Genomic DNA, 25,280 nt, shown 5'->3' with positions numbered 1-25,280 from the left:
TTCTAGTTGCCAATGATGCCATATATACTCTGATGAAGGAATGATGGAAAATTATTAAAGGCTAGGAACTATCGAAACGGCCCCTGAGCGTTCTAGTTGCCAATGATGCCATATATACTCTGATGAAGGAATGATGGAAAATTAAGAATCAATGGGATAAATTGGAAGATGGTGATCAATGATACTATGGTTTTATTAAAGGATTGTTTTAAACTGGTTGAATCTGGTTGAAAAAAAGGCAATTTCATATTGGGTGTGTGAGTGGTGTGACTAGTTTTATTTTGCATGAACATCCGGCTAGGGGGCCTTGGAACTCTTTTCCTTGGTACCCGGGACAAAACCTAACCAAATTTTTTTAATTGGATCCCATCACTACAGTGGTTGGGCGGTTGGCTAACCCATGGGATTGGATGGGGTTAGGCTGGACTGATGGATCCGTAAACCGAGACTCAAACTTTTGTTTTTACGATAGAAAAAAAAAATAATAAATCCCGGACAGTAACTGTTCTATGGATAGGAATCAACGGCTGTGCCTCTTGAATGGGGAAAAAAGCGTTGATCCCAATGATCCAAGTGCAAGTTTCTTCCTTGAACTGACTAAGTATCTTATAGATGTAATCGGACCATCTCGATCAGAAATGATCTTGACTACGTTAGAGTAAAAGTTATCCTGGTGGAATCGCCCGTGCTTTCCGGTAAAGGAAGTTTTTCCGGGTTCGGTTTTGGAACAACCGACGGATTAGTCTCTTATCCGGATATCCGTGGGCGAGGCCCCGAGTGTGGGACCCCTGTCCCACGCGAGAAGCGCTACTTCCGCTGCCAGTACCCCGAATCCGTTGCTCGGTGGGAACAGGGATCTTACAGTTGGTATCAGAGCATTTGGTTAATAAAGATCAACTGAGAAGACAAATATGTCAAAAATTTATCAAGAAACACAAAAAGGTTATAATTGTGTGATATAATTCATACAATTTGATATTCAAACTGAAATTCATAATTTGGTAATTGGTTCTCCAGATAGAAGTACCGCGATTATATAGAATCCCTGACTTGCTTGAGGCGTAGACATGATATTATTTACCTTATAATTCCAAGGGCCGTGACTACGCGTATATACCGAGAGTATACTGCAGCTCTTTACTGACAGTATATACGAGTAAATCTAAGACTTGAAATTATAAGCGTTAATGCTATCTAGATGATGATTTCGAATGTGATTGATATGATTTTTAATTCTGTTTGAGAATGAATGAATTGATTTGGATTCTGATTGAAAATGCTGATTGAAAAATGTTGATTTTTAAAAATTAGTTGAAATATAATGAAACCACAATGAGGGGGAATGGGACGAGTCCTTGTGATGATATTCATAACTAGAATGATGATAACGAATTCAGCAAATCACTATGAGATTAGTGGGTTGTGCTGTCAGATTGCTACTGTTAATACTTGACCGGTAGATCAAGTTAAGGGATGTCAAATTGAGAACTTGCTTAACTGAAATTTCCGTGGAGGAATGTTCCGAAGGAAACTTTTCGGTCTAATGGACCTTATCATGTTAAAGATATGAATGATATGATCTGAATGAATTGTTATTTAATGATGAGTTCTATATAAGGGATAATTATCCCAGTGTTCTGTTGGGTTGACCAGAATATAAGGAACCCCAGAATAAAATTGGATCTTAAGAATAAGAGCTGTCCTCTACCTTGCGAGATGAGGACATCTCGCACTTTTTAAGTGGGGTAGGATGTAAGATTCCTCCCCAGCCTTCGAGGTATATAGGAGTAAGAATCTCCCTTTCGGATCTTATAATTATTCCCTCTCTAAAATAAAAGAAAGTTTCTGTTTAAAAAAGGAATACCCTTTTCCTAAAATACTTCTCAGGAGTCACGCCTAATTTAAGGATTTAGAACAATGAGTTTAGAAGTGAGAATCGGTGTTTTGGATACCAAGGTTTTGGTTTTCATTCGAGTATGGCCCAAAAGAAGTTCTTTAACTCTTGGGGAGTATAAGAAGTTATCCCCCAGATATTGTGATCCTTATATCTGAATTCAATGAAAGTAGGTGACTTAGCCTACAAGTTTCTTTTATCTCCTCATCTCAAAATTCTTAATGCCTTCTATAGAGAAATGTGTCAAACACAAATCATGGAAAGACGGTAAAACTTCAGTGGCAAGTTACCGTTGGCTTCTAGGTTACGCTAGCTCCTTCCTTTATATAAGTCGTAACTTTTACTTGTCGCTCACAGTAATCTTACTCCCATCAATCTCCTTTCTTTCTTAATCTCCTTCATGGCTTGGCAACAGGAATTAGTTTTATCCCTGATGATTTCTCACCTTCAAGACGCAAGAGAGTCTGTGAAGAAAGACTTTATAGAACAGTATGAGCGCTCACTTTTTCCTCACCTAGGAACTTCTGTAGCGCAGACCAAATGGCGGACCTATCAAAACATAACTAGGGTAACACCCTGGGGTCAGCAACACTTTCGTAACAATGTCCGCTTGGCCATGGTTATTGAAGCTTTGGGTTTGGGTCCCCGATACTACTGTGTCATGAGATCAAGGCATCTTGGGTTTTCTGAGCGGGTCTTTTTACTGGCATGTTTTCTTCCTCATGAGAAGATATGCCTTTACCCCGTTTTTGGCTTGCCTCTCAGAGGTCCTTTTGTTAGATCACCTCATACCACTGAGATAGGTGCGGCAATAACCAGCAGAATCATTCCCATAGATGAGTTACCCTATACTTGTGCAGCTTGTGAGGACTGCTTTTGTGACCATATGATGGATGGGCTTATGGAAGTGTAAAGAGTTCTTCTATCTTTACTGTATAAGTCCCGTGAATGAGTGAAGTTTAAATCTTGTTCTTATTTTGAATCTTGCTCTCTTTAAGACTTTTCTTGGTGGTTAATCTTGATTAAAAATTTTCTCTAAGTCTCATATTCGTGCATCTTGCGAAATTATCCCAAGTTGCGAGATGAGGACATCTCGCGTTTTTTAAGTGGGGTAGAATGTAAGATTCCTCCCCCAACCCCCTTTTTGATGTCTAGTATCTTCCCCCATAATCAATCCCTCTTCAGAAATATAAAGACCTTGTTTCTAACTGTTTTAACCTAGAGAGAGAATATTCAGATTATGAATATTTTTGGATAGAAAAATAACTCATCTTATTAAAATAAGTTCCCCTGAAACAGAAATTCAAAAAGAAATTTCCAATGTGCAATTGGAATTAATTGGAAATAGGTATAAAGAACCTTAGTCTAAGGGCCTAGATTTTCAGAAATCTTTAAACTATGGTCCAATTAAGGTTTCTATGGGCCAATAGCATCAATCCATGTGTAGGGAGGAGATAAATCCAAATTGTAAAAGAAGATACCCAAAAATGAGTAAATGCTCACATAAGATGAAGAGTTGAAAATGTACAAGGTTTATTAGTAAATAAACTCATATGTAAGGAAGAGGAGTTCTTTAAAGGAGGTGCATATTTCACATAAGATGAAGAGTTGAAAATGTACAAGGTTTATTAGTAAATAAACACATATGTAAGGAAGGGGAGTTCTTTAAAGGAGGTGCATATTTCACATAAGATGAAGAGTTGAAAATGTACAAGGCTTATTAGTAAAAAAACTATGACACATATGTAAGGAAGAGGAGTTCTTTAAAGGAGGTGCATATTTCACATAAGATGAAGAGTTGAAAATGTACAAGGTTTATTAGTAAAAAACTATGAGCAATGCAATTTTGACACATATGTAAGGAAGGGGAATTCTTTAAAGGAGGTGCATATTTCACATGCTTGAATGAGTTTTAAACTCATAAAAATTGAGATATTTCATCTCTCCTCTCTCCTCATTCAAGTCTAGTTCCAGAAAGTTAGCTTAACTGACCTAAAAATGGTCAAAAAGTGACCAAACTGACTTAGAAAATTCTAGAATCAGTTTGTTTGGTTAGGAGCTCAAATTTTCCTATAAATAGAAGCCTCCCCTTGTTGAAAAAAACATAGTCTCTTATGCTTTGTTACTCTACTCCACCTAAGCCAAAATATATAGTCTCTTATGCTTTGTTACTCTACTCCACCTAAGCCAAAATATATAGTCTCTTATGCTTTGTTACTCTACTCCACCTAAGCCAAATTAGATAGAGTCTTATGCTTTGTTACTCTACTCCACCTAAGCTAAAATATATAGTGTCTTATGCCTTGTTACTCTACTCTACCTAAGCCAAGAACTGTGAATTCTTTAATAATTCACTAGTTTTTGATACCTCTCTCTTTCTTCAATCCCCATTGGTGGCTCCATCAACATACTAAACCAATTGATTGGTTGGGGGCCTCTACCGTGAATAAAGAATCAAGCAAATTATAAGGTAAGTATATTGAATTTTGATCTTTTCTATAATTACTCAATGATTCTCTCTTCTCAACCCCTCTCAAGCTTGAGAAGTTTAATTGGTATGGTTTTTTAAATGCTATTGAAGTTAATTGGTGAATAGTAGTGAAGAGTTACATAATTTAATAAATGCTATAGAAGTTAATTTCCATTTATATTTAAATTCTAATGGTTTTTATGTAATTTCTCTCTCTCACTCAAGAAATGGTCATACTCATAACCCATTCTCAATCCAAATGAAGCTTTTCATAAAGCTTTTTCTTAATCCAAGATTAAGCTATGCTTGAGGCCAAATTAATGGCTTTTTTCTATGCTTTTAGTTTATGTATGTTGATGATTCAATCCATTAGGGATTGATGATCCAATTAGAGACCATTCTAATTATTTTCTTAATGATCCAATTAGAGACCATTATGGATTGATGATCCAATTAGAGACCATTCTAATTATTTTATTAATGATCCAATTAGAGACCATTACGGATTGATGACCCAATAAGAGACCATTCTAATTATTTCTTTAATAATGAGCTTTATCCCTTAGAAAAAAATTGAGATTTATCAGTCATAGTAGCGGAGCTATGGCAAAATTTTTATAGAAATTACGCATAAAATAAATTCATTCAAAGTATAAAACGAGGAATTCCTACCATATTCTAGGAACTATCATCCTAGATTAATTAAAAGAATTTTATTATGCATGGAGATGTGGATGTTGCATGTAGATGTAGATGTATGGATGTGAGTGTGAATGTGGAGGTGGATGTATGCATGGGACGTGGATGTATGCATGTAGAAATAGATGTGTAGATGAGGATGTAAATGGAGATGTGGATGGATGCATGTAGATGTAGAGGTATAGATGTAGATGTGAATGGAGATGTGGATGTATACATGTAGATGTAGATGTATAGATGTAGAGGTGGATGTGGATGTGGATGTATGCATGTAGATGTAGGTGTATAGACGTAGATGTGGATGTAGAGGTGGATGTATGCATGTAGATGTAGGTGTATAGACGTAGATGTGGATGTAGAGGTGGATGTATGCATGTAGATGTAGGTGTATAGACGTAGATGTGGATGTAGAGGTGGATGTATGCATGTAGATGTAGATGTATAGATGTGGATGTGAATGTGGAGTGGATGTATGCATGTAGATGTAGGTGTATGGAGGTGAATGTGAATGTGGATGTGAATGTATGCATAGGGATGTAGATGTATGCATGTAGATGTGAATGCACGCATATAGTTGTGGATGTATGGATGTGAATATACGATTGTGATGTGAGGGAATCTGAAGTGATGAGATGGAAATGATGTGATGGGATGAGTATACATATAAATGGAATATGGAATAAGTAATGTAGATTGAGGAGGGATAATGCGGCAAAATGAAAGTTAAAATAGAAATTGTATTGTAAACTGTTTGTAAATGCTGTTTGTAAATGCTGTCTGTAAATGATTGTTTTATGTCAAGAATGCTGGGGGGAGCATTTTGACCGTCTTGTGATTAAGGTCGTGATGAGAAAGTTGCAACTGCTGACGGGGAGTCAATGAAGGACGTCTCGCGTAGCAAGGTCGGCCGAGGTCTTGACCAGCCTCGGTGCGATTAAAATGGTGAGCTTCCGGTACGGTGGATGAGGGGCCAAGGAAGCGGCCTATGCGTGAAGCGCTAGGTTACCTGCGAAGGATCCTAGAGGGTGCTGACCATACGGTGCTCGGGCTCTGGGTTGCCTAGGATACCCACGCGTGCGTCGAGGAAGATATTGGAACAGAGTTGGAGTTGTTTTCTGAAATCGAGCATGGATCTGGTTGATTGACCTTGCTGGTCTTCAATGGATGAGTCCATGGCTCCTTATATGGATCTGTTGGTTGATCTTGCTGATCTTCAACGAGAGTCCATCTTGTTAAGTGATTATATTGCCAAGTATTATGGGCTAGGAACTATCGAAACGGCTCCTGAGCGTTCTAGTTGCCAATGATGCCATATATACTCTGATGAAGGAATGATGGAAAATTATTAAAGGCTAGGAACTATCGAAACGGCCCCTGAGCGTTCTAGTTGCCAATGATGCCATATATACTCTGATGAAGGAATGATGGAAAATTAAGAATCAATGGGATAAATTGGAAGATGGTGATCAATGATACTATGGTTTTATTAAAGGATTGTTTTAAACTGGTTGAATCTGGTTGAAAAAAAGGCAATTTCATATTGGGTGTGTGAGTGGTGTGACTAGTTTTATTTTGCATGAACATCCGGCTAGGGGGCCTTGGAACTCTTTTCCTTGGTACCCGGGACAAAACCTAACCAAATTTTTTTAATTGGATCCCATCACTACAGTGGTTGGGCGGTTGGCTAACCCATGGGATTGGATGGGGTTAGGCTGGACTGATGGATCCGTAAACCGAGACTCAAACTTTTGTTTTTACGATAGAAAAAAAAAATAATAAATCCCGGACAGTAACTGTTCTATGGATAGGAATCAACGGCTGTGCCTCTTGAATGGGGAAAAAAGCGTTGATCCCAATGATCCAAGTGCAAGTTTCTTCCTTGAACTGACTAAGTATCTTATAGATGTAATCGGACCATCTCGATCAGAAATGATCTTGACTACGTTAGAGTAAAAGTTATCCTGGTGGAATCGCCCGTGCTTTCCGGTAAAGGAAGTTTTTCCGGGTTCGGTTTTGGAACAACCGACGGATTAGTCTCTTATCCGGATATCCGTGGGCGAGGCCCCGAGTGTGGGACCCCTGTCCCACGCGAGAAGCGCTACTTCCGCTGCCAGTACCCCGAATCCGTTGCTCGGTGGGAACAGGGATCTTACAAAACGCATAAGAGAAGAAATTCAAAAGAAAGATTCAAGAAAACATGACACTCCTACCGTTAATGTATCAAGGCAGCAAGAACATTGTTGTTCTAATCATCAAACTCCCGCTACATCGCCTACTTGTACCCCGAACGGCAATGTGCAACCAGAAAGTAATCTACCCAGTGCATCTTCTTGCAAGCGAAACTTTGACGTAGGAAATATACCCATGCGTCAAACTTCATTGCAAGAAAGCCTACGTCAAGGTCGACTCGATGATGCACAACTCGTCCTTGCTGAAGCGATTTACTTTTCTGGGAGTGCTATGATGATGGTGGACAGTGAGCATTGGAAGAGAGCATGGAAGAAAATTGGTGAGTTTGGACCAGGGATTTCACCGCCTACATACCATGCTATGCGAAATGATCTATTAGAGAAATGTTATGCGCAGGTAAAAGAACGTGTACAAAGAATAATTCTTAGCAATATAGAGCTTTCTGGATGTAGTATAGTAAGTGATGGATGGTCTAATGTGCAAAGAAAACCATTAATTAATGTAATGGTTATTTCACCTAGAGGTGAGACTTTCATCCGTGCCGTGGATTCAGCTGGTTCAATCAAAACTGGGGCTTACATTGCTCAAGTCATTAGCTTTGTGATAGAGGAAGTGGGTGCCAAAAATGTAGTCCAAGTCGTCATGGACAATGCAAAAAATTGTAAAAATGCATCCAGAATCCTACAGCGACAATATCCACATATTTTTTCGGTAGGCTGTAATACTCATAGTTTGAATCTTGTATTAAAAGATTGGTATAAATCTGATGATACCAAATGGTTTGCCTCAATCGTCGACACTGCTCGCCAGCTTGTGAAATTCATGCTCAAGAGACAGAGAGTTTTAGATATGTTTCGACCTCGCATGTCAGTTATGTTAAAGCTTCCAGCGGAGACTAGGTTTTGCACTCACTTTTACACTTTTGAGTCTCTTCTTAGAAATAAAGATGCAGTTTGTGAAACATTTACATGCATGGCATTTCATGACTGGGAGAACACTCAACTTGAAAAAGTGAAAGAGAAAATCAAAGTCTTGAAGGGAGCACTTACGAGAAGAAGTTGGTGGAACAGTGTGATGGATGCATACCATGTAATGATGCCTGTTATGTATGCTGTACGAAGTCTTGATCAAAGAGCGCCTAATCTCGGAAAAGCATGGATGCAATGGTGGACTGTCCAGCGGAGTTTGGAGTGTCCTGAGAAATTAGAGCATTCAGTGGTGGAAAAGCAATGGCGTGTACCATTCTCCAGTAGACAAAGAAAAGTTCTGTTGAAGTACTTTCATGCTAGATGGATTGGAGCGCATTCACCACTGCACAGTGCTGCTTACATGTTAGATCCTAAATATTGGAATATGGATTTGATGTCCAACGTTGAGGTGGTGCAAGATTTTTATAAAGTGGTAAACACTTTCTATAATAATGATGATGATCGTGTACAATGCATAAAGGAGATGACCTCATTTCGGTTGAAAGAGGGTTTATTTTCCAACTCCCTTGTTCAACAAATGGCTAAAGAGCAACCTGCATGGAAGTGGTGGATGATGAATGGTGGTGAGCATTATGCTTTATTGCGCAACCTTGCGATGAAGGTTCTAAGTCTCTTCAAACTTGGGCTCAGAAAGAAACTGGAGCATGTATAAATATATTCATAGTACTATTCGCAATCGACTTCTTGCAGATCGAGCAGATAAACTTGTTTACATGTATTGCAATGAAAAGATCTTGCGAGACATCGAAAGCGAAGAGTATGAAGAAGATATGCCCAGATGGATGTACAATTGTGAAGATGTAGTAGACGAGAACTTTGATGTTGGACGTACGTTGTGCACCACCCTTGAGATAGAAGACAATTTAGACATTGACTTAGATGAGCTTAATTTAGCAGACGAGAGAGTAAACGGTGAAAGAATTTTGGAGCAAGATATTGACATAGAGGAAGAAGTCACTTCATTAATTTAATAAAAAGTACTTGTACAAATGATCATATTTGGAGAAATTATCAATACAAAAGTAGAATTTGTTTTTCTTAGCTCTCATCTTGAAATAAATTGCGAATTGCACTAGGAGTTGCATCTAAAGGTCCTGGTGGTTTATATTCGCTAGCCATGCCGAACACTGTATAAATACCTTGATTTATTGGGACATTGCACAATGCACATGTGGAAGTATTTTGCATTTGTCTCACTAAACATATTAAGTGGTAATAGTGTCCACATGGTAGTATATACTGGCCGCTCCACCCATCGAATACTTTGTAACATACAGGACATTGGGGGGTGGAGGAACTTGTAGCCTCAGCAGAAACTCCCACAAGATCAGGATGTATCAAAAAATGAGATATGTGGTTTCCTTGGCGCACAGGAGCAATACGTGAGGAGATGCTCTGCACATCTTGGCTGATCTTTGTTAGCTGCTCTTGAATCCCTCTATTGGCCGGGGGAGGAGTTGACGCTTGAGTTAATCGGTCAGCTTCTTTCTCCTTCTCTGCTAGCTGTGCCCCTAAGCTTTCTTTGACCTGGTTTAACTCCAGTCCAGCGCCCTCCACCATGAGAGCAAGTTCTTCTCTTGTGAATGTCACTGTCTCTTCACGTATGTCGTGGGTGTTGACAGTGGCCTCTCTGGAGGCGAAGTCCACTGGAGTTTCTAGGATAAAGTGAGCATATAGCATTTTAGCAAAATAGAGTGGAGCGTCGGCGTTATGGAGAGGACGACCGTACACCTACAAGAAAATGCGCTCGGCATTAGTTTTGATATCATTGTGAGTGCAACGAGAAATCTTCCATCTTCCCTTCTTAATCTCGCCATCTGGACATGGCCATATTTCCTTTATCATCTCTGTGGTTACGCGTTTGTTTATGTCTTTCCATTGGGCATAAGTTGGATTTGTCCATTTCGATAACCTGCATGCTGTTCTTGTAGCTTCGCGGGCTGTCAGGCCATGTGCAAGGGCCTTCATTCGCTGTTCTTGTAGCTTCGCGGGCCCACATACACACACACACACACAAGTTTTCATTACCTGTGTATGCTGTCAGCAATGAAATCCCAAAGGGCCCCCCGGGCCCATATATATAGAAAATTGTACCCCGCCGGGCTATATGACGACCCCGCAGGGACCCGCCGGGCTTTGATTTATCCCGGCGGGCCCGCCGGGTATAGCAAAAGCCCGGCGGGATTTTTCCCGGTTACCAGGTCGCTTGCCACCGGCTTTTTTGAGAACATGTTAACATGTGAACATGTTAATAACATGTTCACACATGTTATTAACAAAAAAAAATTTGTGATCACGTGAATATAAAATCAGAGGTGTCAAATCCACTCATACAAGATGGTAAAACACCAAAAATCCAGAAGGGTTTTCCTCCTTTGAACGATGGAAAACGTCCTCAGAGGTTGTGAGTGAGTGCTTGCAAGAAATTTCTGGACTCCATGCAATGCCAAAGAAGATGAGGAGCAGACTCTACATGTCGTCCACATCTACAACATCTATCACTGGAGATACGTTGTTTTGCTAGAAAAGCATAAATTGGAAGTACTCCCCGAAGACATCTCCATAAGAATAGACGTTTGAGAGGTAGCTTACAACCCCAAATTGTTCAAAGTCTTTGTTTCCACCATTTAGTAGTCTTATGCAAATCCCATAAAGCATCAGCATGAGGGTGAAGGAAGCAATACTTTGTACACATTACTTGCTGAAAGCGCATTCAATATCGAAGAGTGAATAACTTGCCAATCATGCAATATGTCCTGATCATCCAAGGGTGGGATGGGTTCAAAAGGCCGCAACGACATAGTAATAGTTTTCCACACACTTGCCTATGATGCAAAGCCACGTTATGTTTCAAACAGGCTTGTGGGAAAGCCATCACAAATTCTTTTGTTCTGCCCAGCGTTTGGTCTCTTTGTCCTTGCGTTTGGCGATCAGTCAGTTTGTTTGTCTACTCAGTCTTTTGGACACAGTTCAACTTGTATACAGTTCTCCAAAAGAAGAAATACAGCAAATACTCCTCCTGCTTTGCAGGGGGTCCCTTCAATGGATGATTTGGGACCCCATCTGGTGTCATCTCTACTACATCTCTTTCACATTCATGTATGCTATTTTAAAGGATTACTAAAGACTTGCTAAACTCAAGTTAAAAGAAAGGCTTCGTTGTTCACACGGTCCTAGATTGGCACATGCTACATTGATAGCAAAGCTTGGGATGGGATTCAACCAAGAAACCTAGGGTGAGGGCATCCAATGGATGGTAAAGTTGAGATCGGGAAAAACCACTTGCCCATCCACAATGGCATCAAGCTCCGAAACATCACTAAAGAAGAAGAACCATTCCAAGAAACGCTTCTGCAAAAACAAGACGAAGACAACCAAAAGCTAAAGGAGCAAATACGGCACATTAGGACCTCAATGGAAGGCTTCTTGGGCCCTTTTATTTGGCAGTTTAAGGAGTCAAACCTTTTCTCTTAAGAAGAAACATTTTCTAATTAGAAGCTTCAAAACGGCTACTTTATTCGAATTTGAATTTTGGGGGGAGAATGGAATTTAAAATCTAGCGGACAAAACCATATCATGTAGCATATCTCTGGAAAGCTCTTGATGCATAGATCATGAATCTATAATCTTTGCTCAAATCGGAGCTTGTATGTAGAAGTTATGGAGGTCCGAAAATTGTAAAATTGCCTCCCTCCCTTTTTGTGGGGGAAAAAGTGCACCCTTTGACCACTCTTACGCCTCTCTTACAAACCCAACATTTCAGTCCACATGGCAACCCCCCATTTGGCTATTCCTTAATCACCTTGATTAGACTTGGGTAAATTAAAGGGCCCAAGAAGACCCCATTCACTTCCTAATGACTCCAGATTCAACTCGAAAGAGTTAGTGTGTTCGAAGGTGGCTGCCCTAAACGTACGCACCTCCCACTGGATTTGTGTGTCAAGGCCATACAAGAATTTCCCTTTCTTGTCCGTATCAGATAAGCCCAACTGCAAACATAAGTTTGAAATTTTATTGGCAAACTGAAGGACTGGTTGTGCATTCTGACACGCGCTTCCCTAAACTCATCTTCGAGTCGCTCAAGGTAATGGGACGGTAGAAACAGCTGCTTAAGGTCGCGGACAAACTCGTCCCAAACATAAGCTGCCATACCTAATCTCGTGTGGGCATGAGCCGTCCACCAAGGAATGGCCTCACCTTCCAAGTACCAACTAGGTAAGATCACCCTGTCTATGCCAAGTGCCGAGTGGAGCAATAGACAGCACCAGTGGAGTCAGTTGTTTCAACAATTTGGAGGAATGATTGAGTATGTACTGGGTAGTAAGAACAACCCCATTGCAGATGCTCTGAATCGCAAAGGTAGTATTCAGACTGTACATGTCATGTGCATGCCCGTGCCATGGCTAATCTTTAGCATGAGCTAGCTTAATCCTTGATTAGTGTAGCAGATCAGATAAGCATTTAGGTCAACATCAGTACAACAAGGTTTTCGTGCATGCAACATTGGTATCAGAGCATTCAAGCTCAGCCCACTAAGCTATGTCCCAAGGGAGGTGCACAGTTCTAGCAGAAAGGATGCAATAGCATAGCAGATGGAGTGGTCTGCAAAACAGGCAAAGCTAGAAGAAGCATCCCCTGAGGGTAGGTACGCAAACCCAGTACCTCATTAAGCCCTCAGATCATTTCCAAAGGCCTAGCAACAAGCATGATCAGTTTCAGTAGGTGACCCGACGCTGTGTCAAGGATAAGGGAAAAGCAGGCATGGGGACAACAGTGAACAAATGCTCAATACTTCATCGAAGACTTGGAAGTGGAGATCAAGAGTGAAGGTGTTCAAACCAAAAATATTAGTTAGTGAAAGTCAAAGTCAGCAGAAGTCAAAGTCAGTAAAAGCAGTAGCAGTTCAAGGTCAAGTCTAGGAGGAAGGATGACATTGTCTCCACCCCATCATCAAGTTTAGCCGAAGGGAATGTCACGTGCACACCCGTGCCATCGCTTATCTTCAACATGAACTGGCTTAATCCTTGATTAGTGCAGCATATAAGATAAGCATTTAGGTCAACATCATTAGAGCAAAAGCATTAACATCAGCATCAAAGTCATCATCAGGAGCACTTGGGCATTGTCGATAGCATGTGGACACCTCCTATCATTAGTCGGCCACCTCCTATCATCAGTCGGCCAACATCAGAAGGCAACTAGGACCAATTGGCCAGCATTTTATGGAGATCCAACATTTATTCCCAACCGCCTAGCATTGTCGGTAGCATGTGGACACCTCCTATCATCAGTCGGCCAAAATCAGAAGCCAGCTAGGACCAATTGGCCAGCATTTTATGGAGATCCAGCATTTATTCCCAACCGCCTAGCATTATATGTTCCTCACCTAGCATTATATGTTACCCGACTAGCATTATATGTTATTCTAGCATTTGTGTGACTGATTCAGCAGGCCGACAGTTGTATAACTGGCCAACTACTATCCTACACCAAGGGCCATACTGTAAGGAGTTCTAAATTTTGGACAATCTATATACTGTGTCTTCATACTGTCTAAATTTTTTACCTTGTATCTCCAACACAGTGGACTACTGTAATGTTACATGCCCGGAAGCCTTGCTGTACTGATCCACAGCCCTAAGCATACTTAAGAACGTCAATGCTAATTATCATATGATTAAGACAAAGAGGAGAGAGAAGCAGAGAGAGATTAGGTGTCAGGTTTTCTTTATTCATATGGTACAAAAAGGTGGCTTATGCTTGTACATGGCTAAGGCTTGTGGTCCGCCCATAAGGGTCAACCCTTAGCCCTTCTACATGAGTTCTACTTCATAACTAGATGTATGAAATCTCTACTACTGTCCCGTCCTTTGGCTAAATAATGAGTTGTACTTATAGATGTATTTAGAACCGGTTCATTACACCATTCAAGATGGTTGGCTCTTTTACAAGGGTCAACTATGTGTTCTCAAAGGGAGAAAAGACCAACACTCCTCCATGATGCCCATGATTCACTTGTTGGTGGTCATCGTGGAACCAACAGTACCTTGGAGTCTTGAGAAGTTAGAAAGATCGTTTTATTGGCTGACGATGCGCAAGGATGTGTACAACTATGTTTCTCAATGTTCCATATGTTAAAAAGTGAAAGTACCTCATACCAAACAGGCAGGGTTGCTTCAGCCATTGCCCATTCATGAGGGTCTATTTCATGATATTTCAATGGATCTTGTTGCACCCCTTCCTGCATCTACTAGATCTCGGAATACTCAATGTATGATGATAGTTGACAAATTCAGTAAATTTTGTATACTTATACCATGCAAGTAGATGGCCATAGCAGAAGATATAGAGTGTCTTTTTCTCCGACATTGGTATCCAATTTGAGGTTTACCATGTACCATTACTTCAGATTGAGACCCAAAGTTTACATCTCACTTTTGGCGAGCTCTATTCGACAACTTTGGTACCAAATTGGAATTGTCCAGTGCATTCCATCCCCAAACTAATGGCCAAACCGAGATTTACAATCAGTTAGCTTTTGATGTGCTTAAAGCATACTGCCATGATCAACAGCCAAAGTGGGAGCATCCCCCAATGGTGCAGGCAATTCTCAATGACACTCACTCATCCAGTGTTGGTAGAACTCCGTACGAGGTAGCCTTTGGTTGAAGATTTTCATCCTTGCTCACGAGGATGATATTCGTTCCTTGGAAGCCAACAAGATGACAGAAACTTTTTCAGCCATCATTGAGTCCATCAAAGAGCATCTTACCAACACTCAGGAGGCTTACACCAGACATGCAAACAAGTCACGAAGAGACGTCAATTTTAAAGAAGGTGAATGGGTATATTTAAGGATCATGAAGCAAAGACTCAAGCAAGTGGGCAAGTGCTATCCAAAGTTGTCATTCAGAAGTTTTGGTTCTTTTCCCATCATCAAGAAGATAAGCGACGTCACTATGCAACTCAGATTGCCAGAAAGTTGAACGATGCACAACGTCTTCCACGTCTCTTGGTTAAAACCTTATACTAGACCTTCATTGCACAATGTTCCAAAAGAGCAACAACCATAAATGGTTGATGAAGCACAGGTGATAGAGTCTGAGCACATTCTTCTACATCAATGGAAGCATGGTTCTGGACGACGTCTTCGCCAATTTTATGCAAAGTTCAAAGATCAAGGGTGTTGGAGAATGGACAGTGGAAGCATAAAAACAACAACAAAGAGAGATAGAAAGAAAGAAAGAAAGATATATTAGCATCTACGAGAGGCCGAAGTCGGCCTATGGGACAAAAAATAATACAACTGTGTTCTTCCGGTCATCTCGAAAGAAAAGAAAAAGAAAGAAAAGGAAAAGAAAGAAAAGAAAAAGTGTGCATGTGTCTGGATACAACTGTGAATCATCATGAATCAGTGGAGCCCATATACAAACAATATAAAGGGGGTGGGGATGTGGATGGAGTGCTAAGGCAAGATGCATCTCTATATGCTGAAGGGCTAGTACAAGTATGCTATGCAGATCTATGTCTAACTCCATCCAATGCCATAAGAGGGATATAAGATATCATACATCGCCGATGCTGAGGCTGTGAGTGGCGTGAACATGTACCCTGAGTCTAAATGAAAGCGAGCTAGGCTGTGAGTGGCGTGAACATGTACCCTGAGTCTAAATGAAAGTGAGCTAGCCTCTCTTGTGTCTCCATCTAGTGCTCATCCGGATAGCTGCTATCTCTCAGTGGTGACGGAGTCGGGGTGCTCTTTGTCCAGTCTGTCTAGGTCTCCTATATCTTGGCTCTCAATTCCTCTGCTCTCTGTGCGGTCACCCCACATGGTACATCAGCTAGCACTGGCATAGCTCTCTGGAAGAAATCTGTGAGCTGGGACTATCTCCCACCCCTAGTGGGAGCAGGTGTTTGGAGGAGTCTCTCGAGAACTATGAAGCTCTAGTAGTAGTCTGCCAAGCTATCGCTGGGGTGCGAGGCCTCCATCAACTGATGTAGTGAAGAGAGAGAGAGAGAGAGAGAGAGAGAGAGAGAGAGAGAGAGAGAGAGAGAGAGAGAGAGAGAGAGAGAGAGAGAGAGAGAGAGAGAGAGAGAGAGAGAGAGAGAGAGAGAGAGAGAGAGAGAGAGAGAGAGAGAGAAAGAAAGATTTTATTAACGTCTTCCAAAAGACCGAACTCGGCCTATGAGACAAATCAGTGTACCTGTGTGGGGTATCCTCTGTCATCCCAACAAAATGAAAAAGTACTGAACTAAAAAAGTTGAATCTGGGTGTGCAATATAAGTACAATGAGTGGGGGAGGTGATGGAGCTCTACTACTAGGAGAATGCAAAGCTATATGCATGGAGTATACAATCATGATATGCAACCTAGCTAGCTCCATCCTGTACCATACTAGGGGTATAGAATGGTATACATCAATGAAGGGGGTGTCCACAGCTCCCTGAAGAACATGCCTGGGTCTGCTCTGAAGCGAGCCAGTCGCTCCGCACCCTCTCTGTGAAACTGAGCTCTGATCTCTATCATCTCTCTCTAGTATAGGCATGGTGTCCGAAAGCTAGGTGTCCTCTGTCTCCTGCGGGCTCTGAGTGTCTACTCTGTGGAGAGTATTTCCCTGCTGTGTAGGGGATGGGAGTGGGGTGGATCTCTAAAAAAATGTAATAATCTGTGTTTGTCGTCCCCCCTCTGGAGCTGTCTGAGCCTGTAATGATGTCTCTCTATGACGATGTATGTCTAGAATGAATCTCCCCAGTATATGCGCTGGTCTGCTCCCTCAAAGATCTGGCACAGGGAATGTGGCTCTGTGAATAAAATGGGATATCTCTCTCTGATGGCTGTATATGCTCTGCATCTGTATACATAATGCTCCTCACTCTCCACCTCCTCTCTGCACAATTTACATACCCTCTCCTCTCGGGGGATCCGTGCTGCTCTACCAGTCTCGATCTCCAATTGATGTGATGAGACTCTAAGCTGACCAATAGCTACTCAGGAGCCGTGTGGTAAAAAGCCCTCCATGTATCTAGGCCTCTCTATAAATCCATCATCAGTGATACTCATGAAGTGATCTCTGTAGTATAGCATCTTTGGTGGAAGAGGCCGTGTAGGTGATATCCATGTCTCTCGTGTATAGAGCTGCTAGGTCCTGTCTCAATACTCTGTTCCTCTCATTATGAGAGAGATGGATATGTGGTGCATCCCTCTCATACTGGAATGGTGGTAGATGATCCATGTCTAGGCCATGCTGTGAGAACCAATGTGTGACCTGTGCATACCATGATCCTCTGTTTCCTACCTCAGCCAACTGTATAGATGCCTCAAAAGCTCTGTATGACAATCTGTCCTGTGGCATCTCTCTGAATCTGTCTAGCAGGCATATATTGTGGAATATGGCCTCTACCATCATAGGAATATGGCCTCTACCATCATAGGAGAGGCGCAGCAAACTCTGCTCGGATAATGTCATGAGGTACTAACGGTTTGCTGCATATCATGCGTGCCATCATGAGGGCTTGTAGTCTCTCTATCTGTGTCCACCAATGGGTAGCAAGTCCTGGCGCCCATACCTCTGCTCCATACATTAGCGCCGGTGTGACTAATGTGTCAAATAGACACCCTTTCATTCGGGGTTCCTGAAAATGTGCCTGGTGGCACTGCCTCTCTAGCATAGCCAATGCTGCATATCCCCGTGTCAATCTAGCTCTAGCTGTTGAACCCATGGTGAAGCGTGTGGCTGCTGCTGCAGAGAAGGTAACCCCTAGGTACACATATGATGTCACCACCTCCACCTGGCGTCCTACGAGAGTGAATGTCAACTGAGTCCTGCCCTGTCTCGATGTATGAAAAACCATAACCTTAGTTTTCCCAAGGTTCACAGTAAGACCCCTCTGTGTGTAGAAATCATCGAGTGCATGTAGATGCTGCTGTAGACCTCTTGGAGACTCAGACACTAATATAATATCATCAGCATAAATATAAAGCATAATATGTACTGAGGTACTTGCTAGATCAACTCCATCTCTGGCTCCCCGTGTAATGAAGTCAGCCACCTCATCAACATATAACCCAAATAGCGTGGGGAAAAGTGGGCATCCTTGCTTCACACCAATGGTGCTAGCAATAGTCTCGGACATACCTCCTGGGCATCTGACTCGCCCAAAAACCTGCTCATATAATGTATAGATGCCCCATGTCATATCTGCTGGTATGCCAAGAGACTGCAGGCAGCGCTGAAAGAGCCTCTCTTGTGGTACTGTGTCAAATGCCTTGTGGAAATCCACAAAGCAGTAATAGAGCTTTCTCTTCCTCACTCTGGCCTAATCAATCATACATCTCAAAGTGAATACATGGTTAGTGGTAGAGAAATCTCTCCTGAAGCTTGCTTGCCCTGATGAGCATAAGCCTGCTCGCTCAGCGTATAAGCTACACTCTTGCTCCAACACAACACGTGGCCAACCATAACCGTCCTGTAGTTGCTCAGAGATCAAGCATATCCCCTATTTTGTGGATTGGCACAATGGTGTGCATCATCCACTCTGCAAGCAAACCCTCTGCTCTAGTGCTCTGTTAAACTGGTGTGTAAGAAAAGGAGCCAAAGAATCTAGTGCATATATGAGATGCTCACCCTGTAGGCCCATATGGTCGGCGGCCCGTCCATGCTGTAGGTGGCAAATAGCTTCCTTTACCATCGAGTAGGTAAAGAAGCTAGCTGTGGTAGGTCGAGGCTCCTGTGGGGCTGAGGTATAGGTGGTTGCTGTGGGGCATGGTATAGGCCCTCTACATATGTGTACCATGTCTGTGGGTCTGCAATGGGTGTCGATGTCCAGGGCTCTCTGAAGTGCCGCCATGAGATAGGGCTATCTCTACTCATGAAGAAATGAAAGATCTCTAGCTCTTGTATCTTTGCAAAGGCCCGCCTTTTGCGGCAAGTAAGTCTCCTCATCTCTCTCCCTCGACTCCTACTCTGTGATGGCTCCCAAGGCTCGCTGTATGTGGAGCCATGAGTATAGGGCTTTGCACTCATCATCATACCATCTGTTCTAGGGCATAGTCCCAGATCTTGCAGGCTCTCCTAAGTGGACACGATGTGGGAAGCTCTGTAATGCAGCTGTGTGTAGGAGTGATGCCTGGGCTGTAATAGTATCCATAGGTGCAAGGTGATCCATGAGTAGGAGCCATCCTCTACTCTGCCAATGTATATGTCTGCCATGTCATGTGTGAAGTAGATGGTAGTGTGTGGTGTCGATATGTGGGGGGCTGGTGATACTGGTGATCCAGCTAGTGAAAATGCCAAGTATGTATGATCTGCCCCAATAGGATGAGGTGGGATGGAGAATGAGGTGACAAGCTGTGATGCCTCCAAAGATCCCATAATGTAGTCCACCACCGTGCCTCTGGTCCATGTATGACCCCCATGTGGGAAGCATGTCAGCCCTCCTGATATGGCCACTGTAGCATCCCATTATAAATAACGAGACGATGCCTGGCTCCCAACTCTAGTAAGTGGTCCCCATAATGTCCTCTGTCTAGTCTAGTGTCCTCTGATGCCCGACTAGCCCCTATCTCCACTGGATCCACTGGGTGGAGGATCTGCATGTCATCATAGTCATACACCTCACACTGTCTGCTCTGTGTGTGGGCATTGAAGTCACCCGTAAGAAATACTTTCCCTAGTGTAGAATAATGCATAATTTCCTCTGAGAGACAGACAAGTGTATGGCGAGGCTCCTGTCTCCTCCTCCTATGGCATGTCCTCTCTAATGACATAGGAGGATCCTAGTGGAGGAAAGTAACATCGGGCTATGGATATAACCCTGTCCTGTGAGAGATGTAAGCTAATCCACATGTATTTGGCCTCTGGATCCTGTGCTACCACTCTCAGTCTCCCTTATAGCTCCCGTCTGAATAGAATTGCTACTCCCCCCGACCCTTTTGAGGTACCCTGACGTGTGGTTCTCCTATATGCTGACTCCCACTGGAATCCCTCTACTCGAGATAGCCCTCTCTCTAGGCTCTGATGTGGAGAGAGAGAAAGAGAGAGCAAAGAAGATGGAGAGAGTTGGACAAAACTGGCTCGTCAACAGTGCAAGAATCATGTACAGAAGTAGTACCTTTTGGGGTAATTTTTCGTATGCAGTGACCCCTTTTGTGAGCCCAGTCCGGGACATGTCACGCACGAGCTACACAGGTCAGTCTCCTAGCCTCTTAGAGTGTCAAGTTAGTCCTCTTAACTCACTGTGGAGAATTCAGCAAGCGTTCATCATTCAGGAGCATGTAGATGTTAGCCATAGCAGTAGATCCATTAGAGCATGTGGATGCACTTCATGTAGAGGGGGCCAGCCCTAAGGCCACCCCCAAGGCAACCCCCAACGTCGGCGTGCCTTGGGGCTGGCCTTAGGGGAGTAGCCAACCCCTTAGCCATACCTTAGGCTCAGCCAACCAGCCTTTGGGAGGCTATGGAGCAGTCGGCCATGTCACGATTGTGACTTAATCTCTCTTAATTACCCTTGATTACCCTAATTATTCTTAATCATTAAAAGGACACTAGTGAAGGGTCACACCCTATCACATGGCTCATCATTAAAGGACAAATCTCTATGTCAAAAGGACAAAACTATTCATTCAAGAGTCACACCCTTTGTGCCTCTTCATTTGCACCTCTTCAGGCCCTATTTAACAAGGCCTTGTGTCTTAATGCAAACAACACAGCTTTCTGCTCTCTAATCGTCTTTAGTTCTAATATTCAATCTTAGTCATGTCCCTTAAAGTATTAATAGACTAGGAAGGCCTCAGAGTGGTATCAGAGTAAACAAGCTCTGTAGGATGCCCACACTCGAAAAACCCTAACCCTAACCCTAAAAATCAAAAACCTTAAATCAGCAAATTAACCTTAGAATTAGGTAGAGCAAGAGTTGTATGGAAGAGCAAGAGAGAATGCCCCATCCAATTTTGAATCCTTTGCCCGATTTTACTTGATTAGTCATTTTTTCTAATTTTTTTGCAATTAAAAAAAACGATGGAAAGCAGAGACACACCAGGGTTGCATCCATGTGCTATAGAGCAGGCTGCCCTATATTCCCCTGGAGGTCCTGATCGTATCCTTCTAGGCTGAATTGTCGTCATCAAAGGGGGTGCCACCTTTCCAGTTCATAAGCACGATTGCTCACATTCTTTTCTAACATGACATTTCACAAAAGAAAGAGAAAAAAAAAACGACTAAGTTATTAGCCTTATAATTTAAGGCTTACATTTAAAGCCTTTTCCAACCACGTAAACAACCAGTGGCCAGGACCCAACCAGCCAAAAAAAAAGAAGCAAAAATCAACCAGCCCACTGATTTAATTAAAAAAATACAAAACTTCGCCACCTGCACACATGCAAAGAACCAAAACAGGTTGCACCCATTCGTGAATCATCTCCACCCCCCCACATGGTCTCTCGCTGGTGATCACTTACTGTTTGCACATGTAATGGCTATCCTTCATAATGAAGATGTTGTAGCTCTTCATCATTTTCAACCTTTGCTCCTTGTGCCTATAGTATCTCCAATAGTCGGGATCCTTCAAACACATACAATTCAGGTGTGCTCCTTCTAGTTTCTCATTTTGTGCCTGTATAAATACACAAAAAAAAAGTGGTATTTCGTTGCTCAAGAAACCCAGTGTTTCATTCTTCTATGTGCACAATACTCTTCGGGACGTCTATATGCATGAATGATTCTCTCCAAGTGGGTTAAGGGACTTTAACTGACTGACTGACTCACTAATGCTGAGGAATGACCTACGTAGCTCGTGCCTGACATATCCTGAACTGAGGATTACAATGGGGTCACGACATATGACAAATATCAAATCCTAAAGGGTTCTAATACTGTACAATGTTGCACTCATGATGAGCCATCTTGTCACCATGCACTACAGTGCAGAGTGCATGTGACATGTTTTGAAGGATCCACTAGTAGGGGTGGAAGAGCCAGAACAGATTGAGTTTTATTCTGTGTTGAGAAAAAGAGGAAAGACAGTGAGATCAGAAAGTTTCTCTTGGACCTGGAGTATTATTCTCTATTGGATGCGAAATGGATGCCAGGGAAGTACTTCAAGGACTATCCAGATATACTCAAGCTTATGAGAAAGTGGTTGGTCCATATGTATTTGAAGTACAGATATGGACGTCTTGCGATCAAGATAGATTCAAGAGGGATGGATTGTGCCTCTCTAGCCCTCTTCATTGTATATATATTGGACTAGAATTGATCATTATTCTGCTTGGACATGCTCTAGTTGGGTGCCAACGATGCCAGATAGCCCAAGGAGCAAGACTTGTATATGGGAGAGGCAACAATGCCAGATGACCCATTGGATGGCAACGATGCCAGATATCTTGGATATCGCAGTCTGGCGGTCATTGCAAACAGATGGCCTAGATGACTGTATTGGATTTTGCAGTCGGGTGGTCATTTCGTAGTCGGGCGGTCATTGCCCAGGTGGCCTAGATAATTGTATTGGATTTCGTAGTCGGGCAGTCATTTGCGACTATATGGCCCAAATGACTGTATTGAACTTCACAAATCGGCGAGCGATCATTGCGACCAGATGGCCCATATGACTATATTGGATCTCATAGTCGAGCGGTCAATGCAACCAAATGGCCCAGATGACCATCGAAGAACTCTCAGGCAATCCTAGTGACGAGATGGCCTTGAGGATAATCTGAGCGGTTTCCTCGGGAACCAGATGGCTCAGCATGGTTTCAATGAAACCAGATAGGACAATCCATGCACTGCATACTAATGTATGTTTGAATTTCTTTGACTTTGTGTGCTATTTTTGATGTGTGGACAATGCTTGGATTTATGGCATGTGATAGTCCACTCAGCTCAAGACTACCTGGCCAGTACCTGGAGAACCGAGTAGTAGAGGCGAATGATGCATACTTGTTTGTTGACTAGCTCGTGTCTAGTTTTTGCAAGAGGTAAGTATGCATTTATTATATCTAACACATATGATAGGCCATGAAGATGTACCATCAAGAATAAGAACATTAGTCAAAGAAAAGGCATTGAGATGTTGCCAAATGAGAAAATGACACCACGGATATGGGGAAAGACCAAATGCACAAGCTCACCAGATGGGGCTAGTACCTTGAAACATATGGATGTACCTTGAAACATATGGATGTACTTGATGTACCTTGAAACATATGGATGTACTTGATGTACTATGAAACATATGGATGTACCCGAGACATATAGATGTGCTTGGAACACTTGCAGTTCGTAGTTGAGGACAACTGCAAGAGAATGTAACTATTTGGTCCTCCTAGCTCTAATCAAGTTGATGGACACATGGGAACAGGGTTCCTAAAGTCACCATTGGAAAAAGCACCAATCTTGGTCAAAAAGCAAGAAAAAGCAAAAAGTAAAATAGGATTGACCAAAAGCTAAAGGCACCATTGGAAAGAGGACATCAAATTGGACCAAAAAGCTAAAAGCCGCTCTTTTTTAAAAAGCAGCTCCAGGAGTCACCATTTGGCCCATCTCCATTTCTAAAGCCATTTCTATGGGACTCTCACTCCATAGAGTGGTCAAATTTGTACCCTATTCACATGTGGCCATTCCAGTGCCCCATGTGAAAGGGTCAATCATTTGGTGTCACATGGACGGGAACCAATTGTATGCCACCCGTGTGTGACTAGTATTGTGCCATATGGACATGAGCCTATTTGTTGCCACTGGTGTATGACCAGGATTGCGTCTTATCCATGGGATTGTCACTCCATGGTAGGACTGATATTTGTACTGACCTTGGAATTTTCACTCCATAGGAAGACCCATGCTAGGACTTGTGTTTTGCCTATGGGACTGTCACTCCATAGGAAAACCAGGACTTCACATTCCTCTCACGCCAATTTTGTGCCCGACAAGAAATCTTTGTACAAGTTTCATGAAAGGGAGATTTCGTCCATTACATGTGCACATACATTTATGTTTGCATGCATAAACTTGTTTCCGCATCTCATGTGTTTGCCTGCTATGTTGTGCCAGTACACTAGACAGGGACGCTCCCAGCATACCGTGGGTGTGTTGTTTGATAATGAGTTGGTGTGGCATGTGAACACGTGGTAAGTATTACCCTTTTTGGCCTTTTCAAATATAAAATCCCTTAAGTAATGTCAACCTTAATAATTATAAGGTTGGGTGTTCACACACATTTGAATATTGGTTAGACATTTGCTCTAATGTGGGTGCCCAACACTATTAATAACATTTATAGTTATTATTGCATGAAGTAATTCTTCTTCCCCCACACCTCGAAGGTTGGTGGGAGTGTGAATGAAGGAAAGGACTTGATTGCATTTGCTTGTACTCACCTCTAATTTGCAGCCAACACCCGCCTCTGTATACCACCTTGTACCCGCCTCTGTCCAACCTATACCTGTTGTACCCGGATGTACTTGATGTACCCTGTTTACTGAATTGTACCTATTGTACCTATTATACCTTGATGTACCCGGTTATATGGGCTGTACCGACATGTACCTGATTGTACCTGACTGTATCTGCTGCTGATGTACTTGCTTCTAGGGTACCCAATTGTACCTGCAGTTGTACCAACTGTTTTCCAACATCTACTATTGCCAAGACCTGCCTACAATTTGGAAGTGCAATAAAAAGGGGATGAGCTTCTCTCCTGAGAATTGAATTTGAATATTTGTTAGGTATTTATCTTTGTAATTTTTAGATTTAGTAATTATTAAAATTAAATGTTGTTTGAACAAGTTTTGTTAGACAAAATATCATACCCTGTTGCCTTCATTAAGTAAGGCCATCAAGACGGTGACTTTCTCCCATGATTACCCTGACCGTGCCCTCACATTTTGCAGGAGCCAGTGAAGGTCATTTGGGGTATGAGAAAAACTGGGAGCAAAGTTGATTCAGGAGCACCAGGTATTGCTCCCTCCACGGTGTTTCACCTTGCCAAGCGTTAGTACAGGCGTGCCTATTGGTGCACGGTCCCGAAAGACCAATGAGGGCAAGTG

At 42.3% G+C, this 25,280-nt stretch overlaps 1 pseudogene; it reads right to left on the bottom strand.

The window, feature by feature from the left end:
• LOC147632530 (octanoyltransferase LIP2p2, chloroplastic-like) overlaps window positions 1-25,070 on the bottom strand; it is a 31,306-nt pseudogene extending 6,236 nt beyond the window's left edge.
• Window positions 25,071-25,280: the final 210 nt, after the last annotated feature.

The sequence above is a fragment of the Cibotium barometz genome, chromosome 13 (genome assembly GCF_041138505.1).
Source record: "Cibotium barometz isolate CiBa-2024 chromosome 13, ASM4113850v1, whole genome shotgun sequence".
NCBI lineage: Eukaryota > Viridiplantae > Streptophyta > Polypodiopsida > Cyatheales > Cibotiaceae > Cibotium > Cibotium barometz.
This window is presented reverse-complemented; position numbering and strand designations above follow the sequence as displayed.